Genomic DNA, 25,661 nt, shown 5'->3' with positions numbered 1-25,661 from the left:
TACATTTTAAAAGAAAAAAATATACTTCTTCAAAGAGAAAAACTATATGTTAATATGTATCTATCATAGAAAGACAAGAATAAATGTCAGAGAAAGCTATTCGATGAATCACACCTTATTGTTCCCATAATCCTGATAGTGTTTGTAAAATTGTTATCTTCACAATCTAAAAGCCTCTTGGTTTAAATTTTTCCTTTCAAATCACAAGAAAATGGGTGCTTCATTTTTTGTAATGTTCCAAGCTACTGAAATATTATCAAGGACATTACTTGAAGTAATTTTAAAGCTGCAGTTATTTGTTTGGGTCTTAAAACTATTCTACAGACAAAAAAATGTATCCTGCCATTAGAGGAAAATATCAACAAGTAGACATATAGTAAAATGTAAAAGTGTCCATGAAGACATATCTGATGAAAAACCTGTAAGAAGTTCTCTTTGCTCACCCCAACCAGGCAGACGGCAAACTGCAAAGTCACGTCTGAAATTTGATCCCAGGAAATCAGATCCAATCTGAAAGGCTGGAGAGCTAGCACAGCACTTGCTAGAATGTAGTATCAGGTGGGATGGCTAGCTTGCTGGGTCTAAGCACCACAGCAAGAACTCTACAAACAGCTGCTCAAAACAGTGGCCTATGAAAACCACAAGCCCCTGAGAAGAAAAACCACAATGAAACAAAATAGGAATGCTGGTCTGGAGGTCATAACACCACACATATCCGATTATTAAAAGAATGGCATCATAATTAATAAGTAGTCCTCCATACTGGAAAACGTGCAAAGGGGTCAGGAATATCCTGAAAATAAATGTATACAAATTAAGGAGCAAAGACATGTGGTATCAGATCTGATGTTTGGTGGAAATTGTTGCTGAAGACTCGGAGAATCTGAAATAGGTCATGAAAAAGCTTGTAGAAATAACTTGTAGAAATATACAAAGAAAAATGGAAGAGATTAGATTTCAAGACACTAATGGCTCCATGTGAGATTACCTTAGATCAGGAATGTGGAAGCCAGGTTTACTGTGCAGAAGACTAAAGGAAATGATGTCAGAACGCTAAGATCAGGTGCTACATGGGCTAGCAGGAAGCACCCCAAAGTAGAAGTATAGACAAAGGATATAAAAATAAAGCCTGTGTGATCAGGCGGACATAAAGTACCAGGAGTCGCAGACATCAACGTACGCTTAAGACAAGAACAGAATGAAACTTACATGCATATGCCATCCAACACACACGATCTATGCAAGCTACGCTGACCAAGACAAGTTCCCAGGACAAGTTTCTGGGATGTCAAGTTTTATGTGATACAACAAATGGGCCAATATACACAGAAGTGTGTTCAAAAAATATTTCTGTGGCAGTACTGTTTTATAGTATTGTTTAAATCAATACATTTTGAGTAAAAAACAACAAAAAAACAACACTTAGTTATGCTGTACCCGTGAGCCTCATTGTACCAGTCAAAGACCTTCTCCAGAAAAGACTTGCCTATCCTTGAAAAGTGGGATTGTTCCAACAGACCACTTCCTGCAGGCTCTGGCACTTCCTGCAGATTGTAGATCTGTCAAACCTCCATGATAATGTAAGCTAATTCTTAAAAATTAATGCCTCTATTCAGGCACTGCTTACTGGAGAACCCTGACCAATAGAGTCCCATTACAAAGACTTTGAAGAGATCCTCTCTTATCCCAGATTACCCTGCTCCCAGGAAGGATTTCCTAGCTACTGCTGAATTGTCTGAGATCAAAGGTAGGAGTGCTTGCCTAGTGTGCACAAGGCCCTGGGATTTATGTAACACCACCGATGCCTCCAGAATCCCATCTACATCGAGCCTAGCATAGTGTACCTAATCAATAAGCCCTTTAAACATATCTGAGTTTAAGATTCAGATACTGCTGATGTACACTTGCTTCAAGATTATACACAATGCTGATACTTCCCACCCATTTTTTATTTGGGCAAACCAAACTTATTCCAACATTTGCACCTAAAATAATATCTATCACTTGTCCTTGTTTTTTCTTGTGGCAAACTCTGAAAGGTGAATTGCTTTTTAATCATTCTAAAGACACAATTTAGTTCTTCAGAGGTAAACTCTAATCTGAATTCTAAGCCACTTCGATTTCCTTTTGGTCTGCTAAGTACTTGTTAGTCCCTCTAATGTTCATGCACTCAAAGGAGTGCTATAACCTAAGGATTGTTGCCCTGCTTTACAAAGAATCTAAAGCTGAAGTTCAAGTTTACATGGCAGAATAAGTCATATATTGGTGGTAACTAACAGCTGCCCAATTGGACACAAGGCCTGATACAGGAGGCAAATCACACCTAGAAGTAGAAACCCAGACAACCATCTGGGGCTGGTGAGGCCATGGATCTTACAGGAGAACCTACGACTGCCACTTTCCTAAACCAGTATAGTTCCTAACTGCATTCTAGGTACATATTTCTATATCCAAACATAGGCATAGTTCTCACCACTCATTTAAGAAACATCTCCTTACAGAAGACAGAGAGCATTACAGAAACCATACCTGGTCAAAATGAAAAGAAGAAACTGATTATGGGATGCTCAGCCCAGGTAATACAACTATATCCTCTTCACACCAGAGGCTGAGGGAACATAAGGAAAGACTGTAAGAGCCAGAGGACCAGGAAGTCAGCTAGCTGTAATATTGTGCCTCCTATTCCATGACATGGAAACTATGATACCCTAACAATATGGCTCTCTAAACAAGACCTGAACAATGACAACACAAGTAGACTTGCTAACATGGAAGGGGAAGCCTCACTGGATCCCGCCCCTAGACATAGAACATCTAAAGAAATTAGAATACTCATCAGAACATAGCTTCATAATTTACTATAAAGAAACAGTTAAGAATACATGAGATTGGGCCGGGCAGTGGTGGCGCACGCCTTTAATCCCAGCACTTGGGAGGCAGAGGCAGGTGGATTTCTGAGTTCAAGGCCAGCCTGGTTATTCTACAGAATAAGTTCTAGACAGCCAGGGCTACACAGAGAAACCCTGTCTCAAAAAAAAAAAAAAAAAAAAAAACCAAACAAACAAAACAAAACAAAAATCAAACAAAAGCATTTACTAGTGTAGGCGGAGATGTAAAGTGCCTGCCTTAACTATAGTCAGTAAATACCAAGGACAAACTGTGAAGAAAAGGTCAGAACAATCAGCTGAGTTCTCTGAGGGAGGAGGGGCTAGTATATGTGGTCTCTCTGGTTTGTTGGCTGTGTTTGTTTCTCATCTGTGATGGAAGGAAAGTAAAACCAAAGTAGAGATTGGAAGTGGAGCCTCCTTTGGCAGCACATCATTTTCAGACCTTGAACTCATAGAGATAGAACTAAGCAGGTCTTATCAATCTCTGGGAACTTGGGACATTCTTCCTAAAAGTTACAAGGACTTCAATAAATACACTTTGAAACTAGCCATGGTGGTGACTGCCTATGATCCCCAGCTCCTGAGACGTGGAAGCAAAAGAAATAGACATTCAAGGCCAGCACAGCTACACAGCAGTTTGAGACCAAGCTGAACTATACTGAGATCCTGTCTCAAAATAAAAACAAAACAACAATTAAAAAAAAAAGTTTTACAGCCACCTGACTCACATGCTTCACTTTAACTCTGGCTTAGCTGAAGTTGTAAGTGTATACCTTGCCCTTTTGTACTTCTCCTAAAACTACCTCAAAATAGGCCAGATAAGTAGGCGTACAGCCCTGCGCATAGCAGAGTGCAATGACGTCTTTCCCTGTTGATAACCACATTTCCATTAAATGTTCTTTTACTAAATGTTCTGATAAATGACTTCTTTTCATCTGCAGACTCCAGGCCTCTCAGATCGAATAACCACAGGAGAAGGGGAATTATTATTATAATAAAATAAAGGACACTTATAATTTAATTTGGAAATATTTTTACCTCAGTAGTCACAAGCATGGGTTTCAATTAATTCTGAATGTCATGTTTTATTTTGACTACCAAAGAAAAACTTTTAAAAGCTATATTACCCGTGAGTTTTCCAAATCCACCAGGAATAGAATACTAAATTTCAAAATAAGTAAAAATGAGCAAGGAGGCAATTATTTTATCATTATGTAATCACTGTTGCAGTGCTTTCCCAGTGAGATATGCTAACTTTCACGGGACTGTTTGGTACAAAGCTGCCTGAGATGCTTGGATTTCAATTTTTGTGAGGAGCTGGAGAGATGGTTCAGTGGTGAAGAACACTCACAGCTCTGATGGAGGGCCAGAGAACGGTTCTCTGCACCCACAGCAGGCAGCTCAAAGCCACCTGCAGCTCCAGTTCCAGAGAATCTAACACTATGCTCTGGCCTTTGTGAGTACTCACGTGTGCATACAGACACACACCTACACATAATAAAATAAAATGAGGAAGATACACATTTATTCTAAAGTCTTGGTTACCAGAATGCAACTACAAATCTTAGATATCCTGTGGTTGGCTTCTACACCTGCCCACACCTTCCCTCCACTGAGTCACCTATGTGACTCATCTCTCACCATTCCTTTCTATGTTAGTTACTACAAGCCCAGAACCCATCTACAGAACTGAATAGCATGGTGGTATGGAGCTTTTCATGCTAATCTTATGATTTGCTAAGAGTGGTTAGGGAATTTTATCAGTACAGACCGAATGTTTTCATATGGTTTAAAAATACTGTATTTGAATGGTATACATTTATAGAAAAAGGTGCTGGTGGCAGTTATCCAAGGCAGGACCAATTATAACAGTGCCCAATACAATGTCTGTGACCTAATGGGCACATAAACTGAATGCACGACCCAAGCCCCTATCATATACTCTGTTTAGCTCCATACTTCTCTGGCAAATTCACCCAAAACTCTCCACACTTACCCTGCAGCTCTCGTGCTGTGCACCACTCTAAATAGCCTAATGAGCATGGTCTCCACACAACAATTGTAGTTGGTTTGTGAGAAGCCTAGACAACAGAACAATAGTCATCAGACCATTATTGAACAGCCCCCAGGAATGTACCATCTTCTCCTGGGTAGCTGCATTCATATAAATACTCAGGACTGAGAAATCTTCCAAGTCTTACTATGAACCCAGCTTGAGCAATGTGTACACTTCCAAAAGCTCAAAATCTGAATTTATTTTTATACAAGAATTGAGGGGCTATGAGATAATTAAATTTTGTTACTGCTACTGAATGGGCCTTCCATCCTAGGATATCTTGAAATGTAGTAAGAAGTTCCTTTTTTTAATGAAAAAATGATGAAGTAGAATTGGGATCTAACAGAAAAGCCGGAAATGCAAGTGCATTTTTAAATTTTTTTAATTAGATATTTTCTTTATTTACATTTCAAATGCTATCCCGAAAGTTCCCTATATCCTCCCCCTGCCCTGCTTCCCTACCCACCCACTCCCACTTCTTGGCCCTGGCATTCCCTTGTACTGAGGCATATAAAGTTTGCAAGACCATTGGGGCCTCTCTTCCCAATGATGGCCGACTAGGCCATCTTCTGCTACATATGCAGCTAGAGACACGAGCTCTGGGGGTATTGGTTAGTTCATAATGTTGTTCCACCTATAGGGTTGCAGACCCCTTCAGCTCCTTGGGTGCTTTCTCTAGCTATTCCATTGGGGGCCCTGTGTTCCACCTTATAGATGACTGTGAGCATCCACTTCTGTATTTGCCAGGCACTGGCATAGCCTCATATGAGACAGCTATACCAGGGTCCCTTGAGCAAAATCTTGCTGGCATATGCAAGTGTATTTTAATTGTGAACCCACACACAAGACTGTACCTACTTTGGGGACTGATTTAAATTGGCATCCTCATGACAATTTTCATTGGCACTACTAGTGTCACTTGAGACTATCTAAATTTTACACATTCAGCTGATTATTAGTAAGATTTTTGAACAGGAAAGATTATGAAATATGGTACAACTTCTATACTAAAACTGTTAAAAGACTAATCTATAATCCTAAATCCAATTCTCTGGGGTGAGATGCTTTCAGAATTGGATAAATATGTCTATCAGTGTTGTTTATTTAGAAAGTGACTCAGTAGATATTTCATAAATTAAATAACTTTCTATAGCTTTGGGGGCTCTAGAAGGAACCAAATGGTAGTATATCCAACCCAGGTAACTGGATGAAATATTAACGAAGGTAGTATTTATTTAGATGTATCACAGGAAACATACACACGCACACACACATACAAAGGGTCAGAAACGTGAAGTTAGCATTGTGGTGACAACCACTGAGCTCCTTCAAAAAACTAAACTAAGAGGTTGGAAACTGAGAGTAGATGTTAAGAACTCCAGTTCAGATATACTCTTGGATTCCACTTCATGAAGGGATCCCTACTCTGTTTATTGACCCCATCTTTTAACCAGTGTCTTCTACGGAAGGAACTAATAGAAAGACAGACTATGAGGAGTCTGCAAACATAGATTATAGATAGTTGGACTCTCAAGCACACAGAAAGATAGAGAAAGATGGGATGAACCTAGAGATTAATAGAAATCATCCATCATTCACTAGAGTAGGATCTGAGATAGTTTGTATTAACCAAACTTATTAGTATTTGTACAACAAAATACACAAGATAAATGATAAATGACTAAAGATAGACTAGAGCTTCTCTTTAGGCCACCTCAGGTGTTCCAGCCCTATATATGTATTACTGAAAATAACAATGACCAAATAAACACTCAGGCTTTTCATAACCCCTACATATGGTTGCTAATATAAGTTTTGATATGGCAAGAATTTGTAAAGAAGAGATAAATGTCAAAGTCACAAAACTGTAAGATTCTAAATCTGAGCCAAATAGGAGTTGTTAACTCTCTGTCTACTTCCTGACATGTGAAACTCTACGAAAGTGAAACAGCTCAGTACTGAGAAGCCTAGAACAGAAAACCATGCTTACTGTTTGCAAGTTTCATTTGAAAAGTCCTAGCTAAGCATCACCACCGTTTCCCCCTGCTGACAAGATACACTGTATTCAGTGTTCTCAGGAGTCGTTATCCCTAGTTACTTGGAGTCACCAACCAATTTGAAAACCACGTGTATATTTGTCACCCACAGGCAGCACTGAAGCTGGAGACATCTCTCTTTTTGACTGTTCTTTTGACTTTTCTTTTCACTGTTACTCGTCTGACTGGGCACAAGTATATAATGTTAATTGGATTTTATATACATGAAACCTTAATTGCAACCCGATTTCAACCATCACACAGCATAAATTATGAACCCACAAGTGTGTTTTATGGTTAATTGTATCCTCACTGATGTTACTGACTTTTCAACACAGTAACTTTAAGTCTAACACAAGTCATGTACAGACTTGGCTAACCTGAAGTTAGAATAAAATTCTTCTGTTTTCCATACAAGAGCTCTATCCCTCCCTTCAAAACTCCATGCAGGAGATATATCTATCCCATGATTTTGTATCCATTAGCCTTCCACACCATGGGCATTGTTGCTGTCCAGGCAATGGATTTTAAAGTACACATACAAAGGCATATGGCATACAGGGTTGTTTTCGACTCCCAATTCCCTGCCATTACCCAGCTTCTAGTTTCCTATTACTTCCTCAAACCCAATTATTTTTCTTGGCCCTAGAATTGTTTTGTAATTATTTGTTAGCTTAGAAATTTATATTTTTATTACAAGTACTAGACATGGAAACTTTGTCTAACAATCCTGAATATATGCCAAAGGCATGCATGCATATTCTTTAATTATTCGACTCTAATACGTTTCTTCAGAGTAGCTGTGAAGGGTAAGGCTAGTAGCTTTTTTTTTCTCTTTAAATAAACATATTTATCACAATTCTGAGAGTCGAGTCAGGTAACAGTGAGTAGTCACAGGAGACAGACTGTCACTCATCCCAAATACAGGCTGGGGTTTTTTGTTTTGTTTTTGTTTCTATTTTTATTTTCCTGGATACGACGTAGATACTCCACAGCCTCCCTCAGGCTATGAAACTGAACCCCAGCCAACCGAAAGTTAATAGGAGTGATAGGCACTTCTTGGGCCAAAATTTCCCTAGTACCTTTCTTCTCCTGTCTGGCAGTGCTGAGAAAAGGGCCCAGGGTGATGCTGAAAACCACTTGCTAAAGATGGCAAGTCTCCCCATTTGAGGTTCTAAGTGACCTCCTCACCTTTTTAGTAATGTTACACTGTGTCCAAGCCACTTTACATGCCATTCAATTGGTATAGCTCCAATTAACTTATTTGAAGATACAAAGAAACAAACCCTCTAACTCAGTTTCTACTACTACCTTCTCACAACATGTTTCGGACACCCAGTGTGGAATTTTGCAGACATACACCATGCAACCAATGCTATAGCTCAAGACATCAGCTGAAAGCCTCCAAGTCAACTCTAGATTGAGTCAGATGCCACATTTTTGAAACCCCAGTCCACAAGCCTGCTCCTGACCCCCCTGGCTCTGAGTGTAAATTGTAAGCTGGATGTTTCCCCTCCGCTGCTCTACAGCACAGTCCAAATTCTCAGGTTCAGTTAATTTGCTAGAGCAGCATACAAAACTCAAGAAACCTGTTTACTGGTTCATGATGGAGGATATTACACGGGATGCTGATGAAGGATGTAGAAGAGAGGGCAGGTGGCTTCCTCCCCCTCTTCCAGTGACCATGGTGCAAGAACTGCCACCGTCTCAGCTCTGTGAATTCTATCTTTTGAAACTCTAGTGGGGACTTGGTTACATAGGCACTATTGATCACATCACTGGTTTGGGGGACAATTTACACTTTAGATCATCTCCTCTATCTACTGCAATGGTTCTCAGCCTTCAGGCCATGACTTATTTGGAGATCAAATGACCCTTTCATGGAGGTCGCCTAAGATCACTGCATTACAATTCATAACAGCAGGAAAATTAGTTATTAGTAGCAATGAAATAATTTTATGGAGGGGAGTCACGGTACATGAGGAGTATATTAAAGGATTTCAGAGTTAGGAAGGATGAGAACCACTGTCCTAGAGTCTGAGGGCTAAGCCTGAAGACCCAAGACCTCTAACCCTGCTTCAAGCCTTCTAAAACAAGCCCTGATCCTGAAGCTAACAGGATCTTCCAGTCAACAAATTAGCATATAAAATATCATGTCTGGAGATTTCAAGGATTTCAGGAGTTTTGTGCTAAAATTAGAGGAAGACAAAGATACATCTTGTGTCTTATCATAAATCGTGCTTTTCTAGAACCACTGATATTTGCTGTGGGTCAGCAATCTGGTTCTCTTTCTGCCATCGTGAAAAGACATTTGGACCAAAAGCATCTTATGAGTGGAAAAATAATTTTGACTTACACTTGCAGGCTGAATATTTTTACCTGGGTGTGTTTAAATGCCCGGCTGTCACTGAGTGCAAGACAATTTCGCACATCTTTCTCCAAGTGCTCCCTCTTCCGATTACTAAGTCACCCAGGAACTCAGATTCACTCTAACAAATACTGAAAATCTCTTCTCATCATACAATCCACTCAATTAATAAGAGCACTATGAATTCTGACTATCAGAAACTTCTTGATAAGATGAGAATTTAGGAGCTCACAAATATGACCATACTAATTACAAGCTATAAAAATATAATAAAGCATTGTCAGCTGGATGTGGTGCCTACACCCTGTAATTACAGTATCCCCAAAGGTTAAAGCTGGTTTGCCACAAATACAAACTAGTGTGAGCTTCAGGTCATCCTGGCCAAGAGACTAAGGCTATATCTCAAAAATAATTAATTAATTAATTAAATCAATTAAAAACATTGTTTCTACATCTCATCTCTAAAATTTTTGTGTAGCCTAAAAGCACTTTAATTTTAATTTTTAAACATTTAAAGTTTTAAATTTTATTAGTCGACAAATACTGATCGGTAACAACTATATCTTTGACCAACGTGATGATTACAAAAATTATAAGAATGCCCATAGCTGCTGGGCGTGGTGGTGCACGCCTTTAATCCCAGCACTTGGGAGGCAGAGGCAGGCGGATTTCTGAGTTCGAGGCCAGCCTGGTGTACAGAGCGAGTTCCAGGACAGCCAGGACTACACAGAGAAACCTTGTCTCGAAAAACCAAAAAAAAAAAAAAAAAAAAAAACAATGCCCATATCGGCTGGAGAGATGACTCAGCAATTAAGAATACATATTGCTCTTCCAGAGGACCAGAATTTGATTCCCCACACCCATATGTCAGCTCACAGCCATCTCTAATGCCAGTCGCAGAGGATCAGAAACCCTCTCTGGCCTCCACAGCCACCAGGCAGGCATACATATGGTATACAGACTTACATGCAGCTAAAACATCCATACACATAAAATAATAAAAGTAAAAGTTAAAAACAATGTATCCGACAATATTGGACAAAAGAAGAATTTGGGAATCATAGGAGGAAACAAGACTCATCTACATAAGATAACAAAAGCAGGCTGATTTATGGAAAGACTTATCTCTGGGAAAATATACAGGTACCTGGTCAAAGTTTCATGTTCAGTGAATACTTCTTGAACATTCTAGGACTGGTTAAAGGGCTACTTGCCCCACCCCCACAGTTTCTGAGCCATCCATTCTGAAGTGGAGGCCAGTAAGTTACATTCCTAACCAGTTTTGTTCAAGAACTACTGGTCTGTACCACAGTTATCAATAGTGAAATGATTGACCCTTTAAAACAGATTGTTCCCTGTGGAAGGCCAACATGAGTATTATGATAGTTTACCACTTCTCTCACATGTTTTTAAAAGATATTTAAGTAGTATATAGTGACACCCAAATTGCACAATGCTCAAAAGAGCAGGACTAGAGTTCTGGATTCCTGACTGTTCTGGAGATTAACTGCTAATAAGCCTACCTTCTCCCATAGACACTGTCACCTAGACTTAGATTCTCAAGGGATATTTGGCAACATTATACAATAGAAAAATGATGAAATAGAAAAATGTGAGCTAGATACAAAGAGAATTAGGCTTTGAATGCCAAGGGTTTTAATTCATAGATGTACATATAACAGAGACAGGTCACTCAAGCCAACCGGTATTTCTTTTTTACCAGATTTTCCCCCAGAATGGGCTGCCAAATCAGGTCTATTTCTTGTGAAAACTATCAAGTTATGATAACCACATACAATGCCCTCTCAAGGATCCAGAAAAGACTGAAGGCAATATAGGAATGAATATTGAGATTATTCAACAATGCCTCCTATGGAAAAATATGCAATCCACAGCTGAATTCCTCTAACAGGTGGGCAATCATGTTTATATTTCCCTTAAGTATTCTGAAATCTGGGTTTGTAAACATCTGTATTTTAAAACCAATTAAATGAATTCTTTTACTCAACATTCTCTACAACGCCTACAACCTAACAAGGACATTTCCTCTGCTCAGGATGATGTGGTTCCTATCATGGTTATCTAGGAGTTATCTAGGTTATCTTTAGGAGTCCACACTTTCCTAACAGAGAAAATATGTATTAGGCACACTTCTATTATGAAAACCTGCTGTAGGGAACAGCCCAGTGCTTAGGGTCTCTCCCTCAGTTGGCTCCAGGGTCTCGTCAGGAGCAGACAAAGTAACTCTTTGGCCTGAGAAGTCGGACGTCACTGCAGCTCTCCCGGCCTTTACTACTTTATTCTTGTTCCCTGCAATCCTTTGACCTTCAGATTTGGAGGCTATGTCTCCATTCTAACTACTGTATTGTTTTAAAACAATAAAAAATAAGCAAGAATAAGTTGTGAAGAGACATAATTATGTAAATTCATTCAGTAATCATATTGTCTTCAATGTGCCAAGGACTGCAATTATTTTTAATGAAAATTTTTCATGGACTAAAAATAACCAAAGTAGAAATAAGCTACAAAACAGCAGTGCTTTTTTCTCATCTGATAAAATTCCCACATTCCTATACTTAAAAAACACTGTAAAAAAATTGGGTGTGGATCAAACAATGTGTAACATCCAGTGTCAACATTAATGAATGTGGGTTATAGACAAAGAAAGGGGTCATGGAATGTAGAAAAACGTTTCTGTTTGGGTAGAAAAAGGAAAGTTTTATTTTAGACTACCACATCCCACACCTTATTCCCTTGACTGCTATCTAATTATTCAATACATTTCTTATAATGGTGTCAAGTGGCAAATGGAACAGCTACCAAAAGTATACCTCACAAGGGCTGGTAAGAAATTTCCACAATGAAAGTACTGATCCCTAAGCCTGACTACCCAAATTTGATTCTCAGAAATGCCCATAAATGAAAGAACTGAATCTCAAAAGTTGTCCACATACTTTGTCATGTGTGTACACCTGTAGACACACAGACACACAGACACACACACACTCATTCTCACATATGAACTTATACATGAAATATTTTTTTATTCTTCTCTGACATATTACATCCTGATTACAGTTTGCCCTTCCTCCCCTCCCCCAAGTTTCCCCCAACCTCCCCTCTCCCCCACATCCACCTCCCCTCAGAATAGACACCTCCTAGGAGTGTCAAGTAAATACTGTATAACAAGCTACAGTAAGACCAGGCACTTACCATCACATGAAAACTAGATGAAAAAGGTGTATAAGGCTGCTCAGTAAGAGAAAAGGGGTCCCACATGTAGGCAGAAAGAGTCAGGGACATCCCCTGCTCCCCCGTTAGGGTTCGCACACGAACATTAGCTATTCATCCAATTTGCTCAATTATGTTCATAACAGTTTTATTCATAACAGCCAGGAACTGGATACAACCTAGATGTCTCAACTAAAGGACTGACAAGGAAAATGTGGTAATTTACACAATAGAATATTACTTAGCCTCAGATGTTAAAGACAATGATATGGAACTAGAAAAGAATCATCCTGAATGAGGTAACTCAGACCCATAAAGTAATTTTTTAATGTAGGAAAAAGTATCTGCGGCATGTAGGGTACTGTTTAGTCAGAAAGCCTTTTAAATTTATCAGGATATCTTACAAAAAAGCTATCAGGTTAAAGCTGCATTATGCATGGGTTGGAGTGAGTGACAGCTCAGGGGTTACCAGCACTTGCTACCTTGCGGAAGATCCAAGTTTTATTCCCAGCACCTGCATGGCATCTTGGCAATGGTCCATAACTCTAGTTCTAGGTAATTCTAATGCCCTCTTCTAGCCTTTGAGGCACCAGACATAAGCATGGTGAAAATAAGTAAATACAGGTATCACTTACACTAATAAAAACATAGTCCTTAGACAACTAGCTGAGGGAGCACACTTAAAATAACACTGTAAGAAATAGAAGTCTAGAAATGGTACACTATTCTCTGTGAGGCATACAGACCCTCAAAGAATAAAAAACAACATAGACAATTATTTTCTTATTTTAGATTTGTTTATAAATGCAAAAGGTAAAAAATTACAAATATAAATTATAAAAATACAAATAAATGCAATATTCTAAGATGGATTATAATGTATTAATCAAAATGCAGTAAATCAATTCTCAATTTCTAATCCACAAGGTGAGTCTTTCAAATAATACCTTAAAAGTTAATTATGAATTTATAATTTAGTTATGTAGTTTGTAGACCTTTGTTCTACGTTTCAATCACTTCATTATTCAATATCTTTAGAATCAGGGAAATGCAAACTAAAACTACTTTGTGAAACCACCTCATCCCATTCAGAATGACTATCACCAAGAAATCAGATGGCAAATGTTGGAGAGGATGTGGACAGAAAGGAAGCCTTACTCACTGTTGGTGGGACTGAATTAACATAGCCATTGTGGAGATCAGTTTGGAGATTTCTCAAAAATTAAAACTAGAACTGACCCTCATAGTTCATTACTGGGCATATACTCCCAAAACTCTAAACCATACCACAGAGATATTTGCACTTGTAGATTTATCACTGCTTTATTCAGCATAGCAAATATTTGGAATCAACCTAGCTGCCCACAAGCAGTAGAACAGATAATGGAGGGGGAAGGGAGAGGGAGAGGGAGAGGGAGAGGGAGAGGGAGAGGGAGAGGGAGAGGGAGAGGGAGAGGGAGAGGGAGAGGGAGAGGGAGAGGGAGAGGGACAGAGACAGAGACAGAGACAGAGACAGAGACAGAGACAGAGAGAGGGCAGAGAAGAGCTACGGATTCTGAAAATGAAGTAGCAGGAGATGAAGATTGGGTGTGTAATGTGAAGGAAGAGGATCAAGCTGTGAGACTATGCTGGGAATAAGGGGGGGCCATGACAGGTATGAGGAAGATAAAAATCACAATATAAAACCCATTAAAGCAAAGGTATTCTTAAAGACTAAAAATTTAACTGGATTGCCTTCAAATGATTCCAGCATGCCTGCAAACATAGAGGCATTAGGTATCTCAGTAGTGATTATTACTCTATTGTTTACTAGCAAAGAAATGTAAAATTTGGCAATCATTTTGTTCTTGAGAGAGGTGTATAATGGATGCTAAACATTTCTAATGGCACTCCTCAAGGGTGAAAATTTAGCTTTGGGTCTTCAAATATATACAGGCACAGAGGTGGTTCCAAAAGACTTTTTGACCTGACTTTTGTGTGTATTTACACACAGACAGGACACACACACACTCACACACACCTACACACTCACTTTGTAATCAAACGTTTTGAGAACCTATCAGCTATAACTCATCAAGAAACAGTGTGTCTCTAAGCTGAAGCATTTGCACGTCAGATCACCAGCAGTCTACAGCATTTGGTCTTCCTAAGGCAGTTAATCAGATATTCCATAATAAACATGGATTTTCATATTTGTCTGTGTTCTTACATTTTGAAATAATAATTTTAGTCTTATTCAATAATGCAACTTTTATGCAAATAGTAGCTTTCATAAAGACTACCCATTAATTGAAAATATAGTGATTGAACAATAAAATTGAACAATGGACCAGTAACAACTGTCATTTTCTTAGAGTACATTCTGGGAGGACTTTAGCACTTCTAGAATGAAGTCTATCCTAAGTACATAAGCAGTTCGGTGTGTTTGTGTGTATGGGCCCATGTGTGTATCTGTCTGCCTGTCTGTCAGTAAGTGCTGAGAACTTCTGACAATTATTTGAAGAGAATGTCTCTTTCTGGGTCTTGTAGATTACAGCAGTTCTGCAACCTCAGCTCGGTGAGTTATGCTCTTAACTCTTCTATTTACTCAAGAATACTCGGGTAGGTTTGTTACAATATTTGCATTGTAAATATCAAGAGATGGTGACTAGCCCAGATGCCCACACCACAGCAACAGGTACTGTGTCTCATTTGAGGGATAGGTGATTTATGCCACAGGTGTCTATAATTTGTTCAGCAGAAATAAATAGTTATACCATTTGTTACAAGGGGGAAGCACACACACAGAAACACCACTGCAGGCGTGAGGACTTTAGGTCTTATCTCTGGATTGGAATCCAGAATGCCTGACCCCTGCTGGCTGGGCTATTTGGAAGATTCTGTCAACTTGAAGTAGAACTAACTGGAAGATAAAAGCCACTGAAGGTGGGTCTTTTTGTCCCTGGTCTTTTACTGTTGTTCTGATTTCTGTCTTCCATGATGTGAACAGCTCTATACACACTTATGCCACCATGATGTCCCCAAATTCATAAAGCCAAGTGACAATTACTGTCATTTGAAACTATGAGTCAAAATTTTTTCTACTTTAAGTTATTCTATCAGGTGTTTGTTCATAGCAATGCAATAATAACTAACATGGTAGTAAAGAAGAATGCTCAAAAATAAGAGACAACTAACTTAGAATATTTCTAACAAATATAGCACAGGTTGATAGAATATTTATAAACAATAAAAATAAAACTTAATGAGAAAAAACACACCAAGGCACATGAATAATTTACTCATCTGTAAATCAAAATATAAAGAAAGAAAAGAATTAACACCTATCACTACAAAGGGCAAAAGCAACAACAGAATAAATAAAATAAAATTGAAAGGAAAGAGTTCATTATTGGTCATTGAATTATCAGAAGTCTAAAAATATAACATCAAACGATGGTAATAACTAAATATATAAATTATTATAAAAGTATAACTGATTATTATGGAAGCTTTAAATTAATATATATAGCCTTAAACTTTAAACTTTGATTCAGTTTTGATTAGGTATTTTATATAAATATAAATCTGGGGATTTGTTCCAGGTAGGAAAAAAAAACCCTAAACATTGAAGAGAGTGGACATTTCCTTATTTGTGATATTTTCTGTTATTATATATATAATAATAAATGATAACAAATGAATAACTAAGAAGAATGGGTAGACTAGAAAGATGGTAAACTACAGCAGATTCAATATCTGCTATAAACTGGCATTGAAACCTTAAGAGTACACAAACTTACCTTGTATTTCAGTTTTTGTTTTTCAAATTTAAATAAGATAAATAATAGTATTCATTCTTATGAAGCTGATGTAGGGAGTAACAAATTTTCCTATATATTACTTGTCCTAAAATTATGTTATCGTTAAAAAATTAAGAACATAGAAAAAGTTTACAACACAATTCCACATAGAAGTATGCCAACCAGAACAGGAAAGAACACCAAACAGTTAACAAAAAGGAAAGCAAGCAAAAAACTCTGCCAAGGAATAGGGTATCATAAACCAAGACATGGCTGCAATTCAGCAATGTGAGCTGCCTTTCTGGCATAGGCTGCAAGCTTGTTTGACGAGAGCTAATTACCAGTCTTCTGGAGCTAGTCATCAAGTAGGCAACTGTGTTCACTCAAAACTTTTGTTTCCTGGAACACATTTTGCAGGTACCAGTTTCTTAAAGTCTATTGCAGAGCTATCCACTGGCTGCTATTCAGGCTTTCTAATAAAATCTCCAAGTGCAAAGCCCTGTCCCTCACCTACAAACAACACGATAATTGTGTTAGTAAGCTCTGCAACTGTTAGCAGGCTGGAACCAATAGCTTCTGAAGAGAATCATCTACTTTATTTAGCAAAGGTCTTTTGTATTTGATTTATGGTAATTGATTTCCCAAGTCACATTTTTCTTTTCCTGAAGATAAGTTTCAATACCAATCAAGGGTCAAGTATTAGAGTAAGTGTGAGTGTGAGTGTGTGTGTGTGTGTGTGTGTGTGTGTGTGTGTGTGTGTATGTGTGTGTGTGAGAGAGAAAGAGAGAGAGAGAGAGAGAGAGAGAGAGAGAGAGAGAGAGAGAGGAAATGAAGGGAGGAGAGAAGAAAAGAGAGAAAGAACAAGGAAGGAAAAAATAAAAAAGGAAAAAGAAAGCCAGAAAGAGTAAACACAAGCAAAAAAAAGAAGACATTTAAGCTGAGTTTTGATTAGCTTCCAGAGTCTATGTATAAGTAATTATATTTGATATCAGCAGTTTCTATCACCATGGAAAAATTTTTATTTAAGTAATTTACAAAGGTAATACAAAGAATATTTTGGCATCATAAATTCTTTATTTTTTAAATATTTTATCGTGTGTGTGTGTATGTGTGTGTGTGTGCGTGCATGCGAGTGCCCATGGAGACCAGAAGAGGGTACTAGGTTCCCTGAACACTAGTACTTAGAACTGAACTCTGGTCCTCTGAAGAAGCAACAGGTAACTCTCACTCCCTGAGCCTATCTTCTGCCTGGCATCATGAATTTTTATAAATAAGCATATCTTTAAGAAAAAGATATAGATAGAGGAAGCAGAGGAAAGGAGAGATGGTAGGAGAAGGAAGAAGGGAAGTGAGAGGGTGAGGCTGAGTGTCGTCTCTTGTCCACCCAGGAAGAGAAGTAACTACTCCACCAGGGAGACTGATTGATTATACAACAAGTATGGCCAAAGACCATCCTAATTGAGTTCACTAATAGTCTGGAAAAGGCCCATTACTTTCAATATTTTGGGGATGTTTTAGAGGGATAACTATAGTCATAGTTTTATGTTCTCAGAGATATGATCAAGAATTCAACTAAATAGAAGAAATCCAACATCTGGCTCAGAAATAATGAAATGGGTATTGATCTATATAACTGGTCCATCAACCAAACACTGACTTCAGAGGTTTATCAATTCTAATTTGAAATAATTCTTAATTACGCCATCCATCCACCTCACTTCATTTCTCATTGTTTGCTTATATATAGTGTGTATATAAACATGGGAGAGTCTATAAACTTATTAGTATTGGACTTCTAGAGTCTCCTCCCTAGTAACTAAACCAAACATTTTAAACCCCTCCCCTCACCCACCCACAATCCCTAACAAGGCTTTTATAATGTTAGCAGGACATTGCCCTGTAACCAGGGATCACCACTCATACTTGTGTCCTCTGATATGTCAAGGGTATTACCAACCTACCTTCTCTTGTAATCTTTCACTTCTGAAATCCTGTTCATTTGCCTTACATCTAGGATCAGCCTTCCATAATCAGCTATTTTAAAGCTGTGAGCCGAATTCTTTCAAATGGCTAACTTTATAAGCACATTTTCATTCAGTATCAGAATGCCAGTGTCTCTTACTTTAAGGTCAGTCATCCCCTGAGTGAAGTAGAACAAGTTGGTTTAAGAAGATGTTGTTGAAAGGGAAATTTAAAAATTCACCTGAAAAAATGTTTGCAATACTTTTGGAAAACTAAACTAGAAATGCTTGAGCTTTTCACCAACACCAATGGTTAACCAAGTGTACTTTGTCTCATTCTCCAGAGTCGCTCCCCCACTGATGCTCTTATAAGCTAGTCAGTAGAAAACATATCAAAGATTTATTGAAATAAATCTCCAAAAAGAAAACTAATACTTTCATGGAGGGACAAGATGACTTAGCTAGTAAAGTGCCTGTCAGGACTGTATGAGAACCTGCATTGTTCAGACCCTCAGTCCACACTTAGACTTGGCTGTAGAAACACACACATTATGAGCCCAGCGCTGGGATGCAGAAACAGGCAGATCTCTGGAGCTTGTCCTGCCAAATCAGTTCTAGGTTTTGTGAGAGCCCGTCTCAAAAAATTAGGTGGCAAGAAATTGAAGGAAATATCCAACATCAGTAGCTGCCATCACATATGGAGACACACATCTACATGCATATCTTCAAGCACATGTGTACATGCCCACACAAAACAACAACAGTATAAATAATAGTTTGAGTAAATAGTAATATAATTTTGGGAAAATACTAATTAGCTTGGATCATTGTTGTATGAATTCAATGAATGTGGGATTTTTCTGTTTGGGGAAACTTTTTTGGTTTTTATTATTTAATGTTTTTAGATGATATTTATAAAGAGAATGAATACTTAGAACTGTGATGCTAGTGCACAAAAGTCACAAGACAGGGCATTTCTCTACAGAGCTGAGTCATGCCATACTTCAGTATGCTAGAAAAACAGAAGCAGGTCTCAAATATCAGCTTGTAAATTGCACTACTATCTATGCAGGCCAGGACTGCAGTCCATGTCTATGAATGTAAGTGTCCTGCACCTCTTTTGTGATGCATAATACTAACCAAGCTGCACCAAAGCAGTTTTTAATGATGTCACTCAAGAATGTTCTCTTGCTAGATGATGACTGAGAAATCAATTTTTTTTCATTTTTTATTAGGTATTTAGCTCATTTACATTTCCAATGCTATACCAAAAGTCCCCCATACCCACCCACTCCCACTCCCCTACCCGCTCACTCCCCCTTTTTGGCCCTGGCGTTACCCTGTTCTAGGGCATATAAAGTTTGCCTGTCCAATGGGCCTCTCTTTCCAGTGATGGCTGACTAGGCTATCTTTTGATACATATGCAGCTAGAGCCAAGAGCTCCGGGGTACTGGTTAGTTCATAATGTTGATCCACCTATAGGGTTGCAGATCCCTTTAGCTCCTTGGGTACTTTCTCTAGTTCCTGCATTGGGAGCCCTGTGATCCATCCATTAGCTGACTGTGAGCATCCACTTCTGTGTTTGCTAGGCCTCGGCATAGTCTCACAAGAGACAGCTACATCTGGGTCCTTTCGATAAAATCTTGCTAGTGTATGCAATGGTGTCAGCGTTTGGATGCTGATTATGGGGTGGATCCCTGGATATGGCAGTCTCTACATGGTCCATCCTTTCATCTCAGCTCCAAACTTTGTCTCTGTAACTCCTTCCAAGGGTGTTTTGTTCCCACTTCTAAGGAGGGGCAAAGTGTCCACGCTTCAGTCTTCATTTTTCTTGAGTTTCATGTGTTTAGGAAATTGTATCTTATATCTTGGGTATCCTAGGATTTGGGCTAATATCCACTTATGAGTGAGTACATATTGTGTGAGTTCCTTTGTGAATGTGTTACCTCACTCAGGATGATGCCCTCCAGGTCCATCCATTTGGCTAGGAATTTCATAAATTCATTCTTTTTAATAGCTGAGTAGTACTCCATTGTGTAGATGTACCACATTTTCTGTATCCATTCCTCTGTTGAGGGGCATCTGGGTTCTTTCCAGCTTCTGGCTATTATAGATAAGGCTGCTATGAACATAGTGGAGCATGTGTCCTTCTTACCAGTTGGGGCATCTTCTGGATATATGCCCAGGAGAGGTACTGCTGGATCCTCCGGTAGTACTATGTCCAATTTTCTGAGGAACCGCCAGACGGATTTCCAGAGTGGTTGTACAAGCCTGCAATCCCACCAACAATGGAGGAGTGTTCCTCTTTCTCCACATCCACGCCAGCATCTGCTGTCACCTGAATTTTTGATCTTAGCCATTCTGACTGGTGTGAGGTGGAATCTCAGGGTTGTTTTGATTTGCATTTCCCTGATGATTAAGGATGTTGAACATTTTTTCAGGTGCTTCTCTGCCATTCGGTATTCCTCAGGTGAGAATTCTTTGTTCAGTTCTGAGCCCCATTTTTTAATGGGGTTATTTGATTTTCTGAAGTCCACCTTCTTGAGTTCTTTATATATGTTTGATATTAGTCCCCTATCTGATTTAGGATAGGTAAAGATCCTTTCCCAATCTGTTGGTGGTCTTTTTGTCTTATTGACGGTGTCTTTTGCCTTGCAGAAACTTTGGAGTTTCATTAGGTCCCATTTGTCAATTCTCGATCTTACAGCACAAGCCATTGCTGTTCTGTTCAGGAATTTTTCCCCTGTGCCCATATCTTCAAGGCTTTTCCCCACTTTCTCCTCTATAAGTTTCAGTGTCTCTGGTTTTATGTGAAGTTCTTTGATCCATTTAGATTTGACCTTAGTACAAGGAGATAAGTATGGATCGATGCACATTCTTCTACATGATAACAACCAGTTGTGCCAGCACCAATTGTTGAAAATGCTGTCTTTCTTCCACTGGATGGTTTTAGCTCCCTTGTCGAAGATCAAGTGACCATAGGTGTGTGGGTTCATTTCTGGGTGTTCAATTCTATTCCATTGGTCTACTTGTCTGTCTCTATACCAGTACCATGCAGTTTTTACCACAATTGCTCTGTAGTAAAGCTTTAGGTCAGGCATGGTGATTCCACCAGAGGTTCTTTTATCCTTGAGAAGAGTTTTTGCTATCCTAGGTTTTTTGTTATTCCAGATGAATTTGAAAATTGCTCCTTCTAATTCGTTGAAGAATTGAGTTGGAATTTTGATGGGGATTGCATTGAATCTGTAGATTGCTTTTGGCAAGATAGCCATTTTTACAATGTTGATCCTGCCAATCCATGAGCATGGGAGATCTTTCCATCTTCTGAGATATTCTTTAATTTCTTTCTTCAGAGACTTGAAGTTTTTATCATACAGATCTTTCACTTCCTTAGTTAGAGTCATGCCGAGATATTTTATATTATTTGTGGCTATTGAGAAGGGTGTTGTTTCCCTAATTTCTTTCTCAGCCTGTTTATTCTTTGTGTAGAGAAAGGCCATTGACTTGTTTGAGTTAATTTTATATCCAGCTACTTCACTGAAGCTGTTTATCAGGTTTAGGAGTTCTCTGGTGGAATTTTTAGGGTCACTTATATATACTATCATATCATCTGCAAAAAGTGATATTTTGACTTCCTCTTTTCCAATTTGTATCCCTTTGATCTCCTTTTGTTGTCGAATTGCTCTGGCTAATACTTCAAGTACTATGTTGAAAAGGTAGGGAGAAAGTGGGCAGCCTTGTCTAGTCCCTGATTTTAGTGGGATTGCTTCCAGCTTCTCTCCATTTACTTTGATGTTGGCTACTGGTTTGCTGTAGATTGCTTTTATCATGTTTAGGTATGGGCCTTGAATTCCTGATCTTTCCAGAACTTTTATCATGAATGGGTGTTGGATCTTGTCAAATGCTTTTTCTGCATCTAACGAGATGATCATGTGGTTTTTGTCTTTGAGTTTGTTTATATAATGGATTACATTGATGGATTTTCGTATATTAAACCATCCCTGCATCCCTGGAATAAAACCTACTTGGTCAGGATGGATGATTGCTTTAATGTGTTCTTGGATTCGGTCAGCAAGAATTTTATTGAGGATTTTTGCATCGATATTCATAAGAGAAATTGGTCTGAAGTTCTCTATCTTTGTTGGATCTTTCTGTGGTTTAGGTATCAGAGTAATAGTGGCTTCATAAAATGAGTTGGGTAGAGTACCTTCTACTTCTATCTTGTGAAAAAGTTTGTGCAGAACTGGAATTAGATCTTCTTTGAAGGTCTGATAGAACTCTGCACTAAACCTGTCTGGTCCTGGGCTTTTTTTGGCTGGGAGACTATTTATAACTGCTTCTATTTCTTTAGGGGATATGGGACTGTTTAGAAGGTCAACTTGATCCTGATTCAACTTTGGTACCTGGTATCTGTCCAGAAATTTGTCCATTTCGTCCAGGTTTTCCAGTTTTGTTGAGTATAGCCTTTTGTAGAAGGATCTGATGGTGTTTTGGATTTCTTCAGGATCTGTTGTTATGTCTCCCTTTTCAGTTCTGATTTTGTTAATTAGGATTTTGTCTCTGTGCCCTCTAGTGAGTCTAGCTAAGGGTTTGTCTATCTTGTTGATTTTCTCAAAGAACCAACTCCTCGTTTGGTTAATTCTTTGAATAGTTCTTCTTGTTTCCACTTGGTTGATTTCACCCCTGAGTTTGATTATTTCCTGCCGTCTACTCCTCTTGGGTGAATTTGCTTCCTTTTTTTCTAGAGCTTTTAGATGTGTTGTCAAGCTGCTAGTATGTGCTCTCTCCTGTTTCTTCTTGGAGGCACTCAGAGCTATGAGTTTCCCTCTTAGAAATGCTTTCATTGTGTCCCAAAGGTTTGGGTACGTTGTGGCTTCATTTTCATTAAACTCTAAAAAGTCTTTAATTTCTTTCTTTATTCCTTCCTTGACCAAGGTATCATTGAGAAGAATGTTGTTCAGTTTCCACGTGAGTGTTGGCTTTCTGTTATTTTTTTTGTTATTGAAGATCAGCCTTAGTGCATGGTGATCTGATAGGATACATGGGACAATTTCAATATTTTTGAATCTGTTGAGGCCTGTTTTGTGACCTATTATGTGGTCAATTTTGGAGAAGGTACCATGAGGTGCTGAGAAGAAGGTATATCCTTTTGTTTTAGGATAAAATGTTCTGTAGATATCTGTCATATCCATTTGTTTCATCACTTCTGTTAGTTTCAGTGTGTCCCTGTTTAGTTTCTGTTTCCATCATCTGTCCATTGGTGAAAGTGGTGTGTTGAAGTCTCCCACTATTATTGTGTGAGGTGCAATGTGTGCTTTGAGCTTTACTAAAGTTTCTTTAATGAATGTGGCTGCCCTTGTATTTGGAGCATAGATATTCAGAATTGAGAGTTCCTCTTGGAGGATTTTACCTTTGATGAGAACGAAGTGCCCCTCCTTGTCTTTTTTGATGAGTTTGGGTTGGAAGTCAATCTTATCAGATATTAGAATAGCTACTCCAGCTTGTTTCTTCATACCATTTGCTTGGAAAATTGTTTTCCAGCCTTTTATTCTGAGGTAGTGTCTATCTTTTTCTCTGAGATGTGTCTCCTGTAAACAGCAAAATGTTGGGTCTTGTTTGTGTAGCCAGTTTGTTAGTCTATGTCTTTTTATTGGGGAGTTGAGACCATTGATGTTAAGAGATATTAAGGAAAAGTAATTGTTGCTTCCTGTTATTTTTGTTGTTAAAGTTGGCATTCTGTTCTTGTGGCTGTCTTCTTTTAGGTTTGTTGAGGAATTACCTTCTTGTTTTTTCTAGGGCGTTGTTCCCATTCTTGTATTGGTTTTTTTCTGTTATTATCCTTTGAAGGGCTGGATTCGTGGAGAGATAATGTGTGAATTTGGTTTTGTCATGGAATACTTTGGTTTCTCCATCTATGGTAATTGAGAGTTTGGCTGGGTATAGTAGCCTGGGCTGGAATTTGTGTTCTCTTAGTGTCTGTATAACATCTGTCCATGCTCTTCTGGCTTTCATAGTCTCTGGTGAAAAATCTGGTGTAATTCTGATAGGCTTGCCTTTGTATGTTACTTGACCTTTTTCCCTTACTGCTTTTAGTATTCTATCTTTATTTAGTGCATTTGTTGTTCTGATTATTATGTGTCGGGAGGAATTTCTTTTCTGGTCCAGTCTATTTGGAGTTCTGTAGGCTTCTTGTATGTTCATAGGCATTTCTTTCTTTAGATTTGGGAAGTTTTCTTCAATAATTTTGTTGAAGATGTTTGCTGGTCCTTTGAGTTGAAAATCTTCATTCTCATCCACTCCTATTATCCGTAGGTTTGGTCTTCACATTGTGTCCTGGATTTCCTGGATATTTTGAGTTAGGATCTTTTTGCATTTTCCATTTTCTTTGATTGTTGTGCCGATGTTCTCTATGGAATCTTCTGCACCTGAGATTCTTTCTTCCATCTCTTGTATTCTGTTGCTGATGCTCAAATCTATGGTTCCAGATTTCTTTCCTAGGGTTTCTATCTCCAGTGTTGCCTCACTTTGAGTTTTCTTTATTGTGTCTACTTCCCTTTTTAGGTCTAGTATGGTTTTGTTCATTTCTATCACCTGTTTGTATGTTTTTTCCTCTTTTTCTGTAAGGACTTCTACCTGTTTGATTGTGTTTTCCTGTTTTTCTTTAAGGACTTGTAACTCTTTAGCAGTGTTCTCCTGTATTTCTTTAAGTGATTTATTAAAGTCCTTCTTGATGTCCTCTACCATCATCATGAGATATGCTTTTAAATCTAGGTCTAGGTTTTCGGGTGTGTTGGGGTGCCCTGGACTGGGCGAAGTGGGAGTGCTGGGTTCTGATGATGGTGAGTGGTCTTGGTTCCTGTTAGTAGGATTCCTACGTTTACCTTTCGCCATCTGGTAATCTCTGGAGTTAGTAGTTATAGTTGACTCTGTTTAGAGATTGTTCTTCTGGTGATTCTGTTACCGTCTCTCAGCAGACCTGGGAGACAGATTCTCTCCTCTGAGTTTCAGTGCTCAGAGAACTCTCTGCTGGCAAGCTCTCTTACAGGGAAGGTGCGCAGATATCTTGTTTTTGGACCTCTTCCTGATCGAAGAAGAAGGCCCAAAACAGGGCCTTTCTCAGAAGCTGTGTTGCTTTGGCAGTTCCCAGAAGCTGTCAGCTTCAGTGGTGCAGACTCTCACCTGTGCAGACTAAATTCCTAAGTTCCAGGGAGTCCTGGAACCAAGATGGCGACCGCTGCTCCTGAGGCTGAGGCCGCCTCCCGAGCCAGGCGGACACCTGTCCTCTAGTCCGGAAGGTGGCCGGCTGTCTGCGGCCCGCCAAGGGTGCTGCCTCAGCGGC

The 25,661-nt window shown here is 38.8% G+C and overlaps 1 protein-coding gene across 11 annotated transcripts in view; it reads right to left on the bottom strand.

Annotated features, from left to right (window-relative positions):
- The window catches only part of Macrod2 (mono-ADP ribosylhydrolase 2), a 1,997,664-nt gene that overhangs the window by 1,826,822 nt on the left and 145,181 nt on the right, over positions 1-25,661 (bottom strand). The gene's annotated exons all lie outside the window — the stretch shown is intronic.

This window comes from Mus musculus, chromosome 2 (assembly GCF_000001635.26).
Source record: "Mus musculus strain C57BL/6J chromosome 2, GRCm38.p6 C57BL/6J".
NCBI lineage: Eukaryota > Metazoa > Chordata > Mammalia > Rodentia > Muridae > Mus > Mus musculus.
This window is presented reverse-complemented; position numbering and strand designations above follow the sequence as displayed.